This window comes from Vicia villosa, unplaced genomic scaffold (assembly GCF_029867415.1).
Source record: "Vicia villosa cultivar HV-30 ecotype Madison, WI unplaced genomic scaffold, Vvil1.0 ctg.000141F_1_1_1, whole genome shotgun sequence".
NCBI classification, from domain to species: domain Eukaryota; kingdom Viridiplantae; phylum Streptophyta; class Magnoliopsida; order Fabales; family Fabaceae; genus Vicia; species Vicia villosa.
This window is the reverse complement of record NW_026705032.1, coordinates 41,174-63,671: the sequence shown is the minus strand read 5'-3', so window position 1 is coordinate 63,671 and position 22,498 is coordinate 41,174. Positions and strand designations below refer to the sequence as shown.

Below are 22,498 nucleotides of genomic sequence, written 5' to 3'. Positions count from 1 at the left end.
CTCATTCTTTTTTTAAATTAAATTCATTTTTCTTTTATATTACTTTCTCTTTTCATTTCATCATTTTATCTTTTCTACTTAACTATTTTATTTTCTACTAATTACTTTTAATATATTAAAATATATAATAATATAATATAAAATAATAGTATATGATTATCATACTAATTATTTATTGGTGCATAAATGTATACAATATTGACATTTAGTAAATAGTCATACATACAATTAACTTTTCAACTTATTGGAAATACATATTTTATTTTAATTAATATTTTCATTATTTGAGATTCAAAATTCTTATTTTCAAATGTCAAAAAAAAATTCTTGCATGTCACTATCAGCAAAATACCTATTTTATTTGAGACACAAAATTCTTATTTTCAAATGTAAAAAATTCTCTTTTTTTCACGGGACATTATCAGCAAATACATATTTTATTTTGATTAAAATTTCCTTTATTTGATACACAAAATTCTTATTTTCAAATGTCAAATTTTCTCTTTTCTTCACGGGATTTTAATTAACAATTGTCTTTATTTGAGATCCGAAATTCTTATTTTCAAAATATTAAAATTTATCTTTTTTTTTTCACGGGCCACTATCAACAAAATACTTATTTTATTTTAATTAACAGTTGCCTGTATTTAAGACACAAAACTGTTATTTTCAAATATCAAATTTTTTCCATTATCCATTTTAAAGACATTATTTTCTTATAATTATTTAATATTATTGAATTTATATCATCATTATTTATGTTATCATCAAATAACTAATTTTAAATTTATATGTATATATAAATAAAATATATATCGTATTAAATAAATTTACCCGTGCGGACGCACGGGTATTTTGCTAGTTCTCATTATAAAATTCATATTGTTGGCAAACCTGCCACAGAAGAGGAAAAAAGAAAATGAATTTTCATTAAAGAATTTAAACAAATAAAAAGAAAGGTGTCTATAGTTTCTTCCTGTGACTTCAAAAGGGGGGAATTAGGGGAGAGGGAGATCAACCATCAGAACCACATATATTTTCCAGAGTCTAAAACCAATAGTTTAGCAGCCAACTAAATAATGTTTTAAAAAATGCTTCCTGAATATAGTTGACCTCGAGCGTAAACTTATGATGAGTGTGTTTTGATGTTAATGCAGTGACAAATGAGGTCTGACTGAGAACCGCTTACATGAACGAACGACCAAGGAAAAAGGGGTAATAGATTTGCTTGATGAAAATCACTTATGATCACAATTGCCAATGAAAGATGGTGGTAAGGGAGAAATCTATCTTCCATTGGAGTATTATTCCCATCTTCTCAAAGAATAAGAAAAAGATCATAACATATAGGACAATCCAAAACCAAAGTACCAGGTATCAGATCCAACACTGCATGATCATGTGGATAAGAAAAAGATACAGGGCATGCCAAATAGGCAAAGTAATCATGTGGATTACATAAAACCTCTGCCTGGTATCAAATCACACTAGATTATCCTCTTTGCCTACTTTTGTCAGTTTGTGCATATTATACATGTTGCTAAACCGCTTTCGTCCTTACACAAGAGCATGGTCGACACAAGGCATAGAAAATGATTTTACAATTTTAAAGATTGATGTAATTAGGGACTATTGAACTACATCTTGCACCCTATTGATGTTCCTTCAGCATTATAGTAAATCTAGCAAATAATAAATATTCAAGTACCATATCATGTATATAAAGATTTTGAAACTTAATTTATATATGAATTAAAGCTCGAAGGAATGTCTCACCTCTCTACTTGAACGAGTACCAACATAAACAATAACATTCATATCAGGAAGCCACTTCCTGAATTCTTTGGCCCAGTTCGATAACGTAGACAATGGAACAACTACAAGAAAAGGACCGTTGATTTGCTGGGCATTCTGTAGCAGGAAATGAAAATAAATTTATCTATTACATTGGAAAAACATCTGTAAGTAAAGATAAATACCATACCTGAAGAAAACCAAGCATTGATACTGACTGAACAGTTTTACCAAGACCCATTTCATCAGCTAAAACAACATTTGTATCATTTATCCAACTATTACATTAAAATGAACAAAGATTCAGAACACCAAACGACAGAAGGCACGTTCCATATATACATACAACTTACAAGTATACCTGTTAACAAGAAAATTCAGACCCTCAAGTTGATAATCACGAAGCTTTCCACTCTTCAACCATTCCGGCTGATCATCAAGTTTCCGTAAACTTGCTAATCATCACAAAATCATAGATCAAAAGTGCATTCTACATTTGTAGGTTTAAGATAATATATGATGTGCATGAAATTATCTTAGAATTTGGATTGGGCCTAATTCATTCCTACAAAACCAGCTTGTAAGGTGAGGATTGCCTCCCACTTATAAGCACATGTCCAGGTCATTATTGTCCGGTGTGTGGCTCTTAACACACCCGCTGCAATTTAGGCGGGGAGGGACCGCAATGAAGGCATAATTCCAACAAATTATGACACCATAAATTTCCTCAAACTGTACTTAGTAGAAAAAGAAACCCAAAAATACAGCTTCAGAGGACAGGGGAACTAAAAATAATTGATAGAATCATTTGACTAAATTTCCAAGTTTTGTTAAGTAAAATGAATTACAAAAAACATTAAGTTCTGAAATATAACAGCTTTATTTAATTGGTAATGGTTGATAACTAATATAAACAATTAAACCTTTATCTATATGGCTTTGTCAGAAATGTAGATTAGTTGTCACTTAAAAATTGCAATTTGTAATTGTACATTCTCATGGACAAGATGAATTTATAAGGAAGCGGATAAAATAATCTTCGCACAGAACCCAAAATAATAAAACCAGGGAAATAGATCCCAGTAAAAAATGGCTTTCAAAATTTATACCCACATCATATTTTCTCCTAGAAATAGTTTGCGGGCACAGCATTGAAAGCAGTTGACAGTTAAGCACCCTAATTACTCCATCCTAATCAGGGCCGGTCCTGACATTTTAGAGGCCCAGGGCAAATACTAAAGATGGTCCCCTGATAAATAATATAATTTTAAAAAACAAAAAAAAAGAACATCATCTATTTAAATTGTAAATAGCACCACCAACAAAAAAATAATTAACTCTAAAAGATTTCTCTTGAGATAGCTCAACTGGTGGGTTATTCAAATTCTCATTAGATTGTATTTTTCTTCGAATTACATGTCTTAAGGAAATATTGGATCAATATTCAATTCAAAGGCAATTTCTATAGCATAATTCAAGGCATTTTTAAAATCGATTTCTCTATATTCCTTAAAAAATGAAATCAAACTTTCTAATCTTAGGAGGAAATTGAGGAGGCATAGAGGAATATGAAAAAAAATTATAACCTGAAATTAAAGTTGATCAATCCCGAAGAGGTGAAGTTGAACCACTAAATTTCGCTGCGTTGAAGTCGAACCAATAAATAAAAAATTAAGAAATAATTAATAAATAAAATTAACATTTACTTGAAATTCAAACAAACAAGTAGCAACGGTAAAGTATCAAGCAAAACATACAAATTCTTGATTGTTACTTTTAGTTTTTGAAGAATTTATATCAAAACAATTGTCTGCTATAACAAACACCATCAGACTAAAAAAATTTCATTTTTAATTTGTGTGAAGAATTTATATCAATTGAACAATGAAAAATAAATAAGAAGAAATTATCAATTAAAAATAAAAAAATTTAACAACTAATATTGAATTTTAATTTTTCCTTTTATTTCAGAGAAGGAGAGAAGAAAAAGTCACCGTTTTTCTCTTTGTTTTAAAAAAAGAAGTAAATTTTTATTAGATTAATATTTATTTATATATAAATAATATATAGGGATATTTTTTTAAAAGAAAAAAAAAAAGTATCTATGCTGTATACATATGCCTTTTCACGCTTTTCATTGTATTTAGCAGCAAAAAAAAAGACAAAAAAAAAAGGTATGCAGCAAAAAAGGCTAAAATTTATGTAAGAGCCACAAGAGTTGAACACGCCGCCTTTAGCTTATTTTACTTAGTTCTATTCCGCTGGACCACACACATAACAATTCCTTATTTTCAATACGAAATGTATATATAAATTTAAACTTTTAATTTTTAAAGCCCATAAAAATTAATTTGAGGCCCCCTATTATTTGAGGCCCTGGGCTGTGGGCCTGGTTGCCCTGGCCCAGGGCCGGCCCTGATCCTAATTGGCTTACATAACATAGAAACACGCATTTCTCATCCTGTTCTTTCTTTCCAGTAGCAAGAGTTGCTACTAAAATCAAGACGCAGAAGTCATTCATGCGAAAACAAAATAGTATACCCAATAGGGTTCTGCTACACTACATAGAGGATTGTCAGCCCTAGTTGTCAACCCCAAGCAAAAATTAAAGAGTTATAACCAGCACACAATTAGAAAAATTGTATCTAAATACATAGATATTTAAACCAATAATTTAAAAAACATATGGTGGAATTATCACAAGAGCATCAACAGTACTGCATCAACAATAGAGTAAGGTGTATAAGCAAGGCCCGTAAAAGTGTTCTCAGTTTTATTGAAAAGGAGTGGGAACGATATGCAAATAATAACTTTGCATTCTGTACTAGAATCTCAGAACAGCACTGCCATATTCAACCTTATATTATTCGTAAAAGAACCAACCTTTGTTCTTCCTACGCTGAAGATCTACCATCTTTCCTTGGACTGACATTGCAGCCTCCCGAGCCTGTTCAAATAAGACACAACAAACAGCTTAGTAATCTATAAAGTTTTTCCTGTACTAATTTGTACAACACAGAATGATAAACATAGATGCAAGAAAAAAATACATTATATGGAAACATAAAAAGAAAAATCCATATAAGTATATTCAATTGTCCATGGCATGAAACAAAGAGAATGTTCAACTTCCAACTAATTAGCCATGACACAAATGTTTCACTACTAATTACCATTTCAAACAAAAACAACGTCTACCAGTATGCACCACTAACTTCAAAATATGTTGCCACATCAATACTGATCTGCTGGTCATGTTGATAGGAACCTCCAAAGCCTTTCATAGTAGATAAGAGTCAATTACACGGGTCAAACTATATCATAATATTCTATCATAAATTATGTATAATGATAGATAGATAGATAGATAGATAAATAGACCATTCAAACCCAAATCATTATTAACAGTCCAGCCTATAGGTTTCGTTGGCCTCCCTCTAACTTTCAGCTTATCCTTCGGTTGATCTACCTCTTGCTAGTGTTTCTACGGGTCATCTCCACACATATCCAAACCACCTCAACCATCTTTTCCACATTAGGTGCTTTCCCAATTTTCTCTAATGTTTTCATTTCTATCCTATCTTGTATTGTGTAATCACTTATCCAACATACCATTATCATTCCTACAATACAGCTTACTTTATTGTTGACTCTTTACTAAGCATCCAATCTCTCATACAACATTGAAAGTCTTGTAGATGTGTAGTAAAATTTTCTTTGAAGTTTTTCATGGTACTTCTTGAATTGCACACCTTAAGTTCATTTCATCCACCCTGCTTGAATCTTGCAGTTCACATATCTCTCTATTTCCATTTCATACAATGTTTATTAGTTATAACCCAATTATCATGTTCATTTTATAATGTATCAATACTCATATCCATGATCAAAGCAGTGTTTTCTAGCTTCAATGTGAGTTCCAATCTCCTTGTTACACCACTCGCTCTCAGTTATGTAGCGCATGCTAACAACAGACCAGATAGTGGATAATAGCTTCAAAAATAGATTATGGTGTTCAGTTCAATAAAAACAAAGTCACAAAAGTGACAAAATATAATGTAAAGAAAAATAGAATATAATTGAAGGGCCACCTTATATTCATCAATAGCGTGTTGAGCAAAAGCAATATCAATGTCCTTCTCCCTATTTATATGAACAAAGAACATAAGCTTGTCAATTTACATAATGTCAATAGAACAGCACAAACACGGAAAAACTACAAAAAGCTACATAATATTCTCCATTAAAGCACCTAAAACATGTGCATCACCAATTCATAAAGATCAAATGATCTTCTTTGCTAATATGAACGCACTGGTTGTGAAAGTAAAAAAAAACATAAATAAATACCCCCTCCGTCCTAAATTATAAGACGTTTTGGAGCAAAAATTTGTCCCAAATTATAAATCACTTTACAATTTCAATGCAACATTAATACAATTTTTTCCAATATACTAGTACTCTATTATTTATTACTCTTCCTTTTTCATACTCTTTTAATTCCGCTTTCTAATGTAATTATTGAAGGGCATTTTTGTAAAGTTACACATCATTTCAATTTCCCACGAAATAATAATTGCATTTTTTAATTCGTGTGAAATGTCCAAAACGTCTTATAATTTAGGCCGGAGGTAGTAAATGATAACTAAATCTATTGTGTAGCATACCAGGTCACTTCAGCATAAGACAGTCCTTGCCACTTGACCAAATATTCTGGAATAACATTGCCAGAATTGTCTTTGCTAATCCTATCTGAAATTATTCTTTCCACCTAAGAAAGCAAGTAAAAACTAATTAGGAATACCTCCAAATTAAACAGAAAAATAAACACCAAATTAACAAAAAAGTGGGAAAAACCACCTGACTGTTTTGCTTGATAATATCTATGTCCATCTCCTTACTTACATCGTTGATCTCAATCTATATTGAGTATCAAGAAATGATCAAAAGTTAAAAACAAATCAATAATATAAATAAATCATTATAAAATCATTTAAATGTAAACTTTGACAGTGCAGCTGTAAAGGAGCAATACACAACTCTTTCAAGATGTAGAAAAAGAGAGGTGATAGATAAGAGAAACTACACTGCAAGATACAATCAAAACCACACAGAACATGACATCAACCAAAAACTTGTAGTTAACAAACTGAGTAAGCACATAAATGGCACATTTATTATAAACGAACAAGCTACTGCCTCTTTTTCTTCAGTTTCGTTTCTGAGGCCAATACCAAGTGCACTATATATATTCAGCAAATACTTCACAATTCACAATTAGTCGCCTCTTTAATTAGACATTTATGATTTTATCCAAAAGCTAGGCAATTGGCTTCTTAAAAAAACTTAAAGTGATCAACTACGTCGTCTAAATCAATAGCATCAGTAGTTATGTGGTAAATTAGTGAAAAAGAATATCAAGGAAAGCATCTTTCAGTAGATAAATCCATTTACCTCCTCTCTCGATATTCTCATCCTGTACCTGATTTCCTCTGTCACTCTCTTGGTATAATTCAAAACTTTCTTAAAACCATTGAGCTGCAATTTCATGCAAACAAAATGTATTACAGTACAGAAAAAAGAAAATAGGAAAAATATTAAATTATCACAGATTAAACCAAAAAAAAAAAAGAAGAAGAAGAAACAGGATTATTAATGGGAGAGAGAAAGAGAGTGTGAGACAGTACATAAGTGCAATTATTATTAATGTATATGAAGAATACAAAGGAGAGGCGTACATTTTGCAGCTCAATAAAAGACTTCCATTGACAGTGCAAATGTGACCGGCCTTTCCATTTTATCAAAAATTCCACATTGTTCCAATCAGGTTCAGAATCAAATAAGTGACTCATTAAAATAGGCTCCATTGATTGTTTATTATCTTGAGCCTCTGCAGCCGTGCCTTTCGGCTGATGCCAAAGCACCTTTTCAACGGTGTCCCCATCGTCCTCTTCAATTTCTTCCTAATCAACAGTTAACATGGCTAAGATATATCTCATCAACAAAAATAAATCAAAAGTATACATGAAAATGGACAGTATCACACTAACTAGACTAAGTAACATCACACACTTCCTTCACCTTGCCATTTGCGTGCATACAAACAAGGATAAAAATGTTAGAATGAAATCAATATTATTTTGCACAAAATAATATGCTTTGTAGATCAGAATGTTTATATCAAACTGGTGTAGACTTGAAGAAAGCACCTGCAACTTAGACAAACATCAGATGTATGCGTTTCTTTATAATCTGGAACAGTTTTTATTTTTTAGGTTTTGGCAAAAAAACTTGGCACAATGTACGATTTATGCGCATTTATTGAAATCATAAATTTTAGGGTATCTCGGTCTCTCAACTTTGAGATACAATTGTAATTTTAACTTTTTTATAGTACTCTGCTAATGGTTGTTTCAAGGGAGTTACCATTGTAATTACTTAATTGCAGTATACTGATTGGACAACCTACAAATCGTTTTAGAATAAAATGCAGTCTTTAGTGAAACAATCTAAAACATCATATGGAGTATAAAATGTAGTAGTCTCCTATAAAGATTGTGAGCATATCTTGAATATGTGAAATTCACAACTAACGTCTAAGGAATGTCAGTAGATATATGAAGCCCAAAACATTTGCACCAAATACTGACAGTGGAAAAGAAAGAAACCATGGTTAGCTGTAGTACCTTTTGAGACTTCTTCCCTTCATCAGCTGCTTCACTTTCATCACTTTCAACATATGATACTTTCCTAACTGTTCTAGTAGAAGAACGAACCTCATTGCTGTGCCTATAAGAACTTGTGGGTGCAGATGATCGGACATTATTCTTGCGTACATGCACACGTCTCTTCTTCAAGCTTGTGAAATCTTCAGCACTCTCACTGTCGGAATCTTCTTCTGTAGAGTCATCATCTTCATCTTCAAAAGATGCTTTAACTCTTCTTTGTCGACTGGATGCAGTATATGCTTTACTATCTCTGATTGGTCTTACATTTTGTCGAAATTTACCTCGCTGCCTTCCCCTAGCCTTCTTATCTAAATATGAATCATCGTCATCCCAAACATCTATGTCCTCATCACTGTCATCAGAGTCCTCGCCTTCCAAATCTTTATCCTGAAATTATAGTTCAACTATTTTATTTTACTCGGACATTAAAAAAACATAAAACAAAATAAAAAATATTGTATGCTTCTATCCAGTTACAACATTTTTCAGACCCAGAACAAATAACACTATTAGTCCCATTGAGTAAAATCAATTACCAGGGCCGGTCCTGACATTTTAGAGGCCCAGGGCAAATACTAAAGATGGTCCCCTGATAAATAATATAATTTTAAAAAACAAAAAAAAAGAACATCATCTATTTAAATTGTAAATAGCACCACCAACAAAAAAATAATTAACTCTAAAAGATTTCTCTTGAGATAGCTCAACTGGTGGGTTATTCAAATTCTCATTAGATTGTATTTTTCTTCGAATTACATGTCTTAAGGAAATATTGGATCAATATTCAATTCAAAGGCAATTTCTATAGCATAATTCAAGGCATTTTTAAAATCGATTTCTCTATATTCCTTAAAAAATGAAATCAAACTTTCTAATCTTAGGAGGAAATTGAGGAGGCATAGAGGAATATGAAAAAAAATTATAACCTGAAATTAAAGTTGATCAATCCCGAAGAGGTGAAGTTGAACCACTAAATTTCGCTGCGTTGAAGTCGAACCAATAAATAAAAAATTAAGAAATAATTAATAAATAAAATTAACATTTACTTGAAATTCAAACAAACAAGTAGCAACGGTAAAGTATCAAGCAAAACATACAAATTCTTGATTGTTACTTTTAGTTTTTGAAGAATTTATATCAAAACAATTGTCTGCTATAACAAACACCATCAGACTAAAAAAATTTCATTTTTAATTTGTGTGAAGAATTTATATCAATTGAACAATGAAAAATAAATAAGAAGAAATTATCAATTAAAAATAAAAAAATTTAACAACTAATATTGAATTTTAATTTTTCCTTTTATTTCAGAGAAGGAGAGAAGAAAAAGTCACCGTTTTTCTCTTTGTTTTAAAAAAAGAAGTAAATTTTTATTAGATTAATATTTATTTATATATAAATAATATATAGGGATATTTTTTTAAAAGAAAAAAAAAAAGTATCTATGCTGTATACATATGCCTTTTCACGCTTTTCATTGTATTTAGCAGCAAAAAAAAAGACAAAAAAAAAAGGTATGCAGCAAAAAAGGCTAAAATTTATGTAAGAGCCACAAGAGTTGAACACGCCGCCTTTAGCTTAATTTACTTAGTTCTATTCCGCTGGACCACACACATAACAATTCCTTATTTTCAATACGAAATGTATATATAAATTTAAACTTTTAATTTTTAAAGCCCATAAAAATTAATTTGAGGCCCCCTATTATTTGAGGCCCTGGGCTGTGGGCCTGGTTGCCCTGGCCCAGGGCCGGCCCTGTCAATTACTTTCTACCATGTCGATTTTCTTCTCACAAAATATGCTTTCTCCTTTTGAGTTCACCCCACTTCCTTAGTTATCTAAATATTTTTAACCCACTATCCCTAATCTCTATCACAGGAAATATAACGAAATTATAGTTTTCTATATTAGTATTATCTAGTAATACATACCATAAATAAAAACAAATAGATGACAAGAGTGTATTCCAATACTAAATGCTGAATTTGAATACAAATAAATAAAGCAATACCGAAATGAATACATCAATTAGCGTAAAATATATGCATATACAATAGGATTTCATGTGGTATTTCAAGCAGGTGATGCATTTAATGCCAAAAATGGAATTTTTTGGCACAAGGTTTCAGTTTTAATATATTAACTGGCAGGGCCGGCCCTGGGCCAGGGCAACCAGGCCCACAGCCCAGGGCCTCAAATAATAGGGGGCCTCAAATTAATTTTTATGGGCTTTAAAAATTAAAAGTTTAAATTTATATATACATTTCGTATTGAAAATAAGGAATTGTTATGTGTGTGGTCCAGCGGAATAGAACTAAGTAAATTAAGCTAAAGGCGGCGTGTTCAACTCTTGTGGCTCTTACATAAATTTTAGCCTTTTTTGCTGCATACCTTTTTTTTTTGTCTTTTTTTTTGCTGCTAAATACAATGAAAAGCGTGAAAAGGCATATGTATACAGCATAGATACTTTTTTTTTTTCTTTTAAAAAAATATCCCTATATATTATTTATATATAAATAAATATTAATCTAATAAAAATTTACTTCTTTTTTTAAAACAAAGAGAAAAACGGTGACTTTTTCTTCTCTCCTTCTCTGAAATAAAAGGAAAAATTAAAATTCAATATTAGTTGTTAAATTTTTTTATTTTTAATTGATAATTTCTTCTTATTTATTTTTCATTGTTCAATTGATATAAATTCTTCACACAAATTAAAAATGAAATTTTTTTAGTCTGATGGTGTTTGTTATAGCAGACAATTGTTTTGATATAAATTCTTCAAAAACTAAAAGTAACAATCAAGAATTTGTATGTTTTGCTTGATACTTTACCGTTGCTACTTGTTTGTTTGAATTTCAAGTAAATGTTAATTTTATTTATTAATTATTTCTTAATTTTTTATTTATTGGTTCGACTTCAACGCAGCGAAATTTAGTGGTTCAACTTCACCTCTTCGGGATTGATCAACTTTAATTTCAGGTTATAATTTTTTTTCATATTCCTCTATGCCTCCTCAATTTCCTCCTAAGATTAGAAAGTTTGATTTCATTTTTTAAGGAATATAGAGAAATCGATTTTAAAAATGCCTTGAATTATGCTATAGAAATTGCCTTTGAATTGAATATTGATCCAATATTTCCTTAAGACATGTAATTCGAAGAAAAATACAATCTAATGAGAATTTGAATAACCCACCAGTTGAGCTATCTCAAGAGAAATCTTTTAGAGTTAATTATTTTTTTGTTGGTGGTGCTATTTACAATTTAAATAGATGATGTTCTTTTTTTTTGTTTTTTAAAATTATATTATTTATCAGGGGACCATCTTTAGTATTTGCCCTGGGCCTCTAAAATGTCAGGACCGGCCCTGTTAACTGGCACAAGTATATACATCACTTGTTGCCGTCTATGAAAAGACCTCTTATCTTTTTAAATTTCCTAAATAAACAGACAAAATAGTCAATATTGATGTTAATGCAACTTAAACATTGCCAGAAGGATACTCGTGGAGGTGGAGGTGCCCAGGCAATATTGTATTTGTATTCTTTTTTACTGGAATATTGTATTTTTTTTATACTACCTGCTCCAAACAACAGCAAGCTGAAAAATAGGTATCCACTTTATATATTTCAGACCTTAGGACAGGATCATGTTCTGTCATCAAAATAGTGCATTCAAAATCGTCCCTTACAAAAAATTATAGGCTTAACTGCAGATTTGCAGTTTCCCCGGTGTGCAAATAATAATTATAATAATCTATAACTATATATAAAGGGGATACAAGATTTTGGGCTGGCTCTTTTTTCATTCCTATAATACCCTATATTTTTTAGTTAATTACAATAAATAAACAATTATTTAATTTATTTTTTATTAAAAAAAACAAAAACTGGCATAAAAAAATAAAACTGCTTCAAGTTACTCGGTGGTTTTTTTTTTATCACATTTATAACAGAAAAATAATTGTTAAATTCATCTATTTCTTAATCAAGTCATTGGTAGTTATAACCATTATGACTAAAATTGCACACATAATTAATTGATTTACTATCGCCATCAATTCTAATTCTGTACTCCTGCTTCATAGCAACACAACAATACAACATTTATATTTTATGATGATTTATATATTTTAAGATGGTTTATATATTTTTGTTGTCTATTTTATGATGTTTTGTGTATTTGTATGGAAATGATGGTGATAATTAATAATTTTATGAATATTTAAAATAACCAAGACAATTATTATTTATATCCAAATGGTGTATAAATTTAAAATCACCATCAATTAAGCAGAGAGAAACGTGTTGCCATCATTTATTTTATATTTTGATATTTTTTTTTTAAATAATCATGTTACACATGATAAGGAAAAATTGCTATATCATAGAAGAAGAAAGATAAAGAAAATCCACATTAAAAAATTCTTTTCATAGAAGAACATTATAAAAATTAATTTATAATTTACATTTTTTAAAATTTTGTTTTCTAATTTCAACTCTCTTATGTTTTATTATTGTTTAAAAGAAGGTTGGATTAAAACCTATTGAAAAAGAAATGTGCAAAAGAAAAGAAATGAGAAAAAAATGACATGGTCTATTCAAAACTTTTCAAATGAACTTTTAAAATGAATTTATTAATATTTGACATACAATAAACCTAAAAAGACTTGATGATGTTTTAATATTGTTTAAAAGAAGGTTGGATTAAAACCTATTGAAAAAAGAAATGTCCTAAAGAAAAGAAATGAGAACAAAAATGACATGGTCTATTCAAAACTTTCAAAATGAACTTTTAAAATGAATTTATTAATATTTGACATAAAATAAACCTAAAAAGACTTGATGAAGAGACAATATTTTAGTTTGTATTAGATGTTTTATCATTTATATTTATTGTTCCTATTTTCTAAATATTTATGTTTAATTTATATTAACATTTACATAAAATATTAGATCATATAATTGAAAGGAAGTTACACTCACTTCCTTCGAAATCTATATATGCACGCGTCATTAGAGTTTAGTAAATCTAAAAACAATAAAGATAACATGAAATTGAGACAAAGTCTTTGATGAAACTCATATTAGTAAATTAAAATAAAAAATAAATACAAAATATTCGTTTCTGCACACTAAAAAAACGGATGAGAGAGAGAGGGGGAGGGAAGGAGGGAGATATAGGGAGGGAGGGAGGGATAGAGATAGAGATAGAGGGAGAGAGATAGAGATAGAGGGAAGGAGAGAGGGAGAGTTAGAGAGACAGAGAGCGCGTGAGAGAGAGAGGGAGGGAATGAGAGAGAGAGAGAGAGAGAGAGAGAGAGAGAGAGAGAGAGAGAGAGAGAGAGAGAGAGAGAGAGAGAGAGAGAGAGAGAGAGAGATTGCATATCACAAAGTTTACACAAAAAATATTCATTTACATTTTGACGCTGTGCGCATTAAAAAAGTGGACAATTATTGACACGTATTAAAAGTAGTAGCAATAAATTCACACGTATTAAAAAAAGTAGTAGTAGCAATAAATTTGTCATAAATATTTGTTATTTTTTCATAATAAGCCTGACAATTATTGATATCATAAGAGAGAGAGAAAACAAATTTATGTTTCCCAATTATAAACCAAATTGAAATATTTTTGTAACGAAATTATTAATACATTTGAAATATTGAGAAGACTCTTATATTAAGGACAAGGAAATTTCAAACGTGAGTCTCTTAAGGAATGGAAGTAGCAGATTGTATAAAAATAAACAAATGTAAGGCCAACCAGCCCTATAAATAAACCCCCAAACAAAGTCCAATTAAGCCATAATTAGTAGTACACTATAGAAGTCACAGCACAACCAGACAAAAGAACATACTCTTAATTGCATTGTCTAGTCTAGTATTGCAGAGAAAATATAGTCAGTTAACCACACACGCCTAATAATGATTTGTGCAACTTATATAGTCCAAATCCATCAAATTACATGAGCAACAGTGCAGGAAAAATGTTAAAGTCACTATGCAAAAATCTGCAGCTAAACTCAAATTATAGTTAAATGGGAATGTGAAAGGTCCAGGGAAATATGGCCAGCATATACCAAACTAAGCATTAAGAGTAATCTTTTTATGATTGAACTATCTCTCCCAAATAATACATCCTTTCAATACTAATGCATTTCTCACCACAAAATGGCTAGACGTGCTTATCTAAAACCTTTAGCAATAAAAAGTAAAGGAGCAAATCCCACGTCCCTTTACTCACCACGTAATCTAATCTGATCATAATCTGCATTATAAAGCATGTATAAATAAATAAACTCATAAAAGAGATGATTTCTAAACTTGATGGCACTTTTGGCAAATTCAAATTATGCGCCCTGAGGAACCACAAGGAACAAAGTCACTGGATGTAGAGCAATGAAAAGAAAAATACAGTTACAACTGCAAATAATAATTCTCGCAAGGTTGGTAGAAATAGCATCCATATGGCAACATTTAAATCATGCATACTTATGGAGAAGGATAAATGCAAATGATATAGATCTTATTAACTATGATAAAGAATAGCCACAAATAGACCCCCACCTTGTTTGCACCACGACAGCTTGTTGTAGGTTCAAAGTCTGCATCATCAGGATCATCTTCTGCAAGGTATTTAAAATATAAATTAAAAACAGCAACTAAGGAGTTCATCCCTAATAACAACATAAGTCAGAAGAATAAAAGCATGATTTGCTAACTTCAATAGAACACCTTCATCATAAAGCAACATTATATATTTAAATGTGGTGTCCACATACCATCTGATTCATCTTCTTCATAATCAGCATCACCATCGTCATCCTCAGAATCATCTAAAGTCCTAGATTTCCTATGCACAACACCCTTATTGACATTAGTAGACTGCCGTTGAAGGCATGAATTTGATAACATAGATCGACGAAAACCCCTGTCATGCATCGAGTCACTCTGTTCTTCCCCATCCTGCTCATAATACTCATCAGACAACATATCTTCGGCAGGAACATCAGATTGTCCCCTTTGACCTTTTCCTGAATCCTCTTGACCATCATCTTCAGCTGAGCCCAATCTTTCTCCTCTTCCTTCCGATGAATGATCTTCAGATTCATCTGCATTTCTATAGTCTGATCCACTTTTTGATTCAAGCCCAGATTCAGAGCCATTCTGAGGAGGGCACATAAGCTGGCAGTCTTTCCAAAATGAAGAACCCCACCTTCCAATAGTAGATGGATTCCTGCTCGTAGTCTCTACATTTGATTCTCTTGTACCAACCCGATCATCAGCAGTTGCCTCCTTTTGCTTCCTACCAGCTTCATCTGGTTCAGCATCACTCTCGTATTGTGCCTCCATGTTCATGGGAACTTCTTTTTCACTAGAAGTTGCATCAACACATTCACTACCAACTGATCTACGAGCTCTGTCGGCATTCTTTCATTGGCCTTCAACTTTCAATACCCTACATGACACTGCATCAAATGAAAAGTTTGTAAAGAACGCCATCCCGACACGTAGTGCTACCTTATAATTTCATTTACTTCATTAAATATCCTTACTACAAGAGCTATTGAATCTAGTCAAAAGCCCAGTATATGTCACCTACTCATTCAGCTATCTTCGTCGCCACACTGTATGATCAAGAGAGTGGTCGATGATCAGCAAGACCTTGAACCAAACTCAAGCAATCAGCAACACAGTGAAAATACTAAAAAGGAAGCAAGTTAGATTAAATTAGAAAATAGACAAAACCCATATTACAATCTTCAAGCTCAAAATATGGTGGAAGAAAAGCATGCTGAAAAATACACTTGGTGTTTGCAGGGTTTGCAGTAGCATACATTTCCAAAATAATTATATAGCTACTTTAGGACAAACATATATTTGGACACAGCAAGTTTTACAAATGCAAACCAAACATATTAGCTACCTCACTCAACTCAGACAAAATTTGAGCTCAAGAACCAACCAGTGGCATCAGTGAGTTAAAATTCCTTACCAAACCATACTGAATTGACTTCAAATTTCAAATACTACGACAAAAATAATAAAAAAAGAAATGCATACTATCAAACTGAATCATATTGATAAAGGAGGGAAAAGGCACTGGTTCAAACTAGTGCCACAACGGTCAAAACTGAACTTCATCAACATGAATTCAAATCCTACATTGGCCAAAATACATGAATTCAACACCAGGCAGTCCGAACAAGTTCAGCATGCAAAAACAACATCAAAACCAAATCAAAACGGTGAAAACAACGGATCAACGGGTATATTTCACAAGCAAGGAAGCTCTTCCAACTAAAAGCCCTACGAACTTCGAACTGCGTCCTAAAACAACAATCGGAAACCTAGTTCCACAAAACCAAATCTCCGAGCGCCACGAAGATGTAATCTCACGAACAATGTCAACAACAACCGCGAGTATAAAACACTAGACGCTCACCTTTCCAACACGAGGAGTGTTCGTCCAATTCGGAAAACTGTACGAGAAATGAAGGAGATAAGTTTGATGATCGAGCGCGTCTTCGCCGGCGAGGAATCGTCAGAAACCGAATCGCCGGCGAGCAAGTACTAGTGAAATGAGAAGGCGCGAATGTTCGGGTTTCGTAACGAAAGTACTTCGCGAGCGAGATTTTGAATGTTTGTATGGTGAAGAGGATGACGGAGATTTGACAGTTACGACGGTGAGATCGTAACGTCGTATTTTGAGTGGGAGGAGGGAGCGATTTAGGTGAATTGACGATGGATGTGTTGTGTTGTGTTGTGTGCGTGCTGCAGATGAAGAGGGGGAAAGAGAAACAAAGGCTTTTCCTTTGCCTCACGATTAATTTTTATTATTATTACAATGGAGGGCCTGAAAGAAAAAGAAACTACAACGGATTAAGAAAAACACTACTAAAGTTCTCGCTTACCGAGCCACGCGAAGAGTACTAGACCGGTGCTTCTAACGAATATGCCGTTATAAACGGTTAAAGAAACTTCGGAGCACTAACATGAACCAAATTACTCTTCTCCATGCAACCCTTACTAGCAAGCGAGTTTGCACACATGTTTGTGGATCTAGGAGCATACGAGATGATAATCATTTCGTGCAATGCAATTATCTCCTTAATCTGCCGCAGAAGGGAGACGCAATCCAAACGACCAGTAACACCCTCCTCTATAGCTTTAATAACTATCTTGGAGTCAACATTTAAATCCACCTTCCTAATGCTTGAGGGAAGAGTCAGCTTCAGGCCCTCAAGAACTCCCCAAATTTCAGTAGTAGTGGCATTACAGGTTCCCAAATATTTATAAAAGTCCCCTCTCCAATCGCCTCTATGGTCTCTGATGATTCCTCCACACCTAGCCTCTTGCCCCTTATTGCTTGCCCCATCGGTATTAATTTCCACATGCCTACCGTAGGCGGTTTCCACTCCATGTATCGATTGCTCCCTCCATCACCTAGACCATAATTTGTAGACATAATGACATTCTCATAATCTTGTTTCCTTTTGAAGATGTAACAAATAGGATTATGATATCTAACAAAATTATTGTCATGCTCTTCTAAATTTCTTCAATGCCATAAAGTATGACACGCTATGATCCACACTTCTCTCCACCCTTTATTTCTCATACTACGATAATTAAGATTCAAATGAATCCAATCATTGATATCCACTATGAAAAAATCCACCATCAAGTCACTAGGAACTATACTCTTCCAAATTGAGAAACATTTTGGACAATCTCTAACCGCATGCAGGGCCGGTCCTGACATTTTAGAGGCCCAGGGCAAATACTAAAGATGGTCCCCTGATAAATAATATAATTTTTAAAAAAAAAAAAAGAACATCATCTATTTAAATTGTAAATAGCACCACCAACAAAAAAATAATTAACTCTAAAAGATTTCTCTTGAGATAGCTCAACTGGTGGGTTATTCAAATTCTCATTAGATTGTATTTTTCTTCGAATTACATGTCTTAAGGAAATATTGGATCAATATTCAATTCAAAGGCAATTTCTATAGCATAATTCAAGGCATTTTTAAAATCGATTTCTCTATATTCCTTAAAAAATGAAATCAAACTTTCTAATCTTAGGAGGAAATTGAGGAGGCATAGAGGAATATGAAAAAAAATTATAACCTGAAATTAAAGTTGATCAATCCCGAAGAGGTGAAGTTGAACCAATAAATTTCGCTGCGTTGAAGTCGAACCAATAAATAAAAAATTAAGAAATAATTAATAAATAAAATTAACATTTACTTGAAATTCAAACAAACAAGTAGCAACGGTAAAGTATCAAGCAAAACATACAAATTCTTGATTGTTACTTTTAGTTTTTGAAGAATTTATATCAAAACAATTGTCTGCTATAACAAACACCATCAGACTAAAAAAATTTCATTTTTAATTTGTGTGAAGAATTTATATCAATTGAACAATGAAAAATAAATAAGAAGAAATTATCAATTAAAAATAAAAAAATTTAACAACTAATATTGAATTTTAATTTTTCCTTTTATTTCAGAGAAGGAGAGAAGAAAAAGTCACCGTTTTTCTCTTTGTTTTAAAAAAAGAAGTAAATTTTTATTAGATTAATATTTATTTATATATAAATAATATATAGGGATATTTTTTTAAAAGAAAAAAAAAAAGTATCTATGCTGTATACATATGCCTTTTCACGCTTTTCATTGTATTTAGCAGCAAAAAAAAAAGACAAAAAAAAAGGTATGCAGCAAAAAAGGCTAAAATTTATGTAAGAGCCACAAGACTTGAACACGCCGCCTTTAGCCTAATTGACTTAGTTCTATTCCGCTGGACCACACACATAACAATTCCTTATTTTCAATACGAAATGTATATATAAATTTAAACTTTTAATTTTTAAAGCCCATAAAAATTAATTTGAGGCCCCCTATTATTTGAGGCCCTGGGCTGTGGGCCTGGTTGCCCTGGCCCAGGGCCGGCCCTGACCGCATGTATTGTTGTCTTGCAGACATTGCCTCACAAATATTCATGTGTATAATATTTATTTTTAAATAAAATAAAACAAAATATATAGGAATTTATATGAGTGATTAAAAATTTAAAACACTTTAAATAAAAAACTGTTATAATACTGATAAAAGAATAAGAAATAAAATATAATTTAATGTAGGCTTAAATGCACCTTTGGTTCCTGTAAGTTAGCGAGTTTTTGATTTTCGTCCCTGTAAGTTTTTTTTGTTGGTATGAGTCCCTATATCATGCTTTTTGCTTGCGGTTTAATCCCTAAACACAAAATCCGCAGGAAATTGTATGATTTTGACCATATGTTTCATAGGGTGTCACCATGTATGGCTGCTTATATTGCAGTTGAGGCAATATCAATTCTTGAGTAGCTCCATATACAAGGGTAAATCTTTTTTATAGATTTTTAGAGTCAATAATAATGCTCCCATTTGTTAAGACTAGGTTATGGGTGATTACTTTTTATGAATGAAATTCTTATCATTAAATTAGGTGTGTGTATGGAGATGTAAAACCAGAAAACTTTTTGCTTGGTCAACCTGGAATGGCTGATGATAAGAAGTTGTATCTTATTAATCTTGGTTTATGTATGTTTTTGTTTCAAGCCAGTTACTATTGCATTTCTACTAAGTAGATGGTGTTGCACCACGAGCAAAAATGAATCAGCAACGTTCTCGGCGCTTCCGGGCTGCAAAAGATGCAGCCAAGGCTGTAAGAATGTTAATATGATCACTCATTCAAGGTTCTCCTACTTTTTTCGGATGAATTTTCCGAGCTTTTTTTAAACATTATAGGAAGCGGAAGAGGAAAGGCTGAGGAAAGAATTCATCGGTGAGGGAACACCTTTGTCTCCCAAAGATAAGCCCGAGACTTCAGACACAAATGTCATTACCCCTGGTTCTAAGTTTATGGCAGCTCTGTCAGTGGCTCTTCAGTCTTATGTACAGACTAGATTGAACCTCAACCCTGCCTGGAAAAATATAAAGCTACTACACAATTGAAACCACATCCTATTAATTCTTTTGTCGCTTGATCCCTTCAAGATGAGATGATTCCTTTCTTTTGGAGTAATCCCATCTATTTTCTTCTCCCTTATACATCTGGCTTTCAGGATGCTCTTTCTCTAAATATTTATTTATGGGCTGCATTGGATGATTAATTATTTGAAGGTTATACTTTTTGATTCAAATGTTCCTGGTGAGGGAGAACATAAAATAATGGAATACATCCGGTTACAACGTAATGTTCCTGGTTTCAATTCGAATATTCGCCATTGTTTGTATGGATTGATGTGTTTTGTTTTGTCCTAATTTTAATTTTCATATTACCTGTCTAGGGTGCTTTTATCTTTTCCTTGATTTTTGCATGATATTTTATGATCTTCAAACCATGATGTTGATTTGATAATGCTCTCCTTAGCTACTCATGAGATTCACTTCTCAGTATTGAGGGAGGTTAGTTTTCAATGCGTGAACTGCTCAGTTGATACTGTTATCTCAATATGGATCTGTTACAATGTTGTTTTGTGATGATATCAATTTGACAATATCTATGGTTGCCGCCACTCATTTCATGATGGAATCATGAGAGCTACTGATGTGATGATTGTTGAAAAAATTGTGGTTGTTTGTGGTTACGGAGATGTTGGCAAGAGTTATGATGCCGCCTTGAAACAAGGTGGTGTTCGTGTGATCTTGGCTGAGATTGATCCAATCTGTGCACTTCAAGCACTCATGGACGGTCTACAAGTTCTGACTCTTGCAGATGTTGTCTCCGAGACTGACATTTTCGTTACCACCACTGGTAACAAAGACATTATCATGGTTAGTGACATGAAGAAAATGAAGAACAATGCCATTGTCTGCAACTTTGCTACTGGTTTTTTTGTTGGCAAACAATTTATGTCATTGTAACAACGAATTTGGCTTCTGAAGAATTGGAAAAACTTTTTTCTAACATGGACATTTCAGTGGATTCTTCTTGGAAGTTAAAGAATGGTGTTGCAGAACATGTGTTCAGTGGATTCTTAGTATGGTTGTATATGAGTCTATGTATTAATTTGGTTCAGTTTTAATTTGATTTTTGCTTTCTTTTTTTTCTTGTCCCTGTGTGTGGTGTTGTTCTTTTTTGTGTTATTTTAATAACTTTTGGTTTGAAATTAATCTGAATCAATTATTGATTTATGGATCTTCTTTTTCTAGCACCCTAACATTATTATTATATTTTTCAAATCAAAGTTAACTGATAATGTTCTCCTATTCATAGAATTGAATGAAAATACAACTCTTTTTAGGTGTTATGTCCTGCTTGTTTTATTCTTTAACAAGATGCACCAAATGTATAACTAAACATGGACATGTTCTATCATTTTCTAGCAGATTTACCTAAGGTTAGCTTATGTTTTAAGGTTATGGTCTGTTCTAATATTGGTCAAATCCATAAAGTTTCATCAAATACATTTTTTCCTCTCCTTAAATCCATTGAAACTCACAACACAAATTTTTCGGTTGTTTTATTAGACTAAGTTACATGAGAGTTTATATAAAATATATGTTAGATACATGAAGTTATTATACACCTCAGTCTTTTTAGACGGTAAAATGTATGTGTGGGAGGGGAAAACAGGTTTGGTTTGTAAAGCAAATCACTGCAAACATTTTAATCATTTCTATTCATTCTTCATGGTAGCTGGTTAGTATTCCTTCACGTGAATCTTTTTTTCAGTTTTCATTATCAAGTATTTTTTTTCTTTTATATATAGAAAATAATATTTTTATATACGGGAAATAATATTTTTACATACTAAATATATTTATGTTTCAATATTTTTGTCTTTTATACACGGGAAATAATATTTTTATATATGAAAAAATTTATTATTGATTTAAATACTTTTTCTTTTTTAAATTTTTATTTAAAATAAATATATTATGTAAGCAAATACGCGTACCAAACCAGAACCCGTGCGT

General features: G+C 31.9%; 1 pseudogene; it reads right to left on the bottom strand.

Annotated features, from left to right (window-relative positions):
* Positions 1–16,026, bottom strand: part of LOC131624582 (protein CHROMATIN REMODELING 5-like) — a 29,423-nt pseudogene extending 13,397 nt beyond the window's left edge.
* Between the last annotated feature and the right edge of the window lie 6,472 nt (positions 16,027–22,498).